Source organism: Frankliniella occidentalis, unplaced genomic scaffold (assembly GCF_000697945.3).
Source record: "Frankliniella occidentalis isolate FOCC.00 unplaced genomic scaffold, Focc_3.1 Scaffold168, whole genome shotgun sequence".
Classification (NCBI taxonomy): domain Eukaryota; kingdom Metazoa; phylum Arthropoda; class Insecta; order Thysanoptera; family Thripidae; genus Frankliniella; species Frankliniella occidentalis.
This window is the reverse complement of record NW_026267294.1, coordinates 561,735-562,374: the sequence shown is the minus strand read 5'-3', so window position 1 is coordinate 562,374 and position 640 is coordinate 561,735.

Genomic DNA, 640 nt, shown 5'->3' with positions numbered 1-640 from the left:
CAGGGTGGCGCCGAAGAGCGGCAGGGGACTAAGCGTGTTGTTCCACGGGGCCGAGGATGAGCAGTAGGCAAGCGAGGAGGGGAGAATATCAAGTATGGGGTGGCAGGTTCCTGGGCAGGGAAGAAGTTTCTGCCGCAGGGGGCCATCGAGAATCTGACAGGTGGACGGGAAACACACGAAACAGACCCCTAGCGACGCGGCCCTGGCCGGTATGGACAGGGCACGGGGAGGGAGGACGAGGAAGGAGCAAGGAGCATCCGAATTCTTTTTTGGCGCCCGGTGTTATGCTTGACTACGCCCCTGTGGCGTGGCCCGGGCCGCCCGGGCCCCAGCGGCAGCAGCAGCATTAGGTGAAACGGCGCGGAGAACACATTAGGAACATCAAAGAGGTCATTCGGGCCTTCGGGCAACCCACTTGGTGGTTCGGGCCGTGTTGCCTCAACAACCGTTTCATGGTTTGCCGTTTGCGTGCCTCCCGGGAATGGGGGGGAGGAAGGGGGAGGGGAGGAGGTAGGGGGGAGTCCTGCACGTGTACTCAGGCAGACCCAACACGGCCATTAAGAGTGATTGGGAAGGGCCCGCGAGGAAGGTAGGGTGGGGAAAGAGGGGGGAGACAACAGGACCGCGAGGTGGAGGAGCG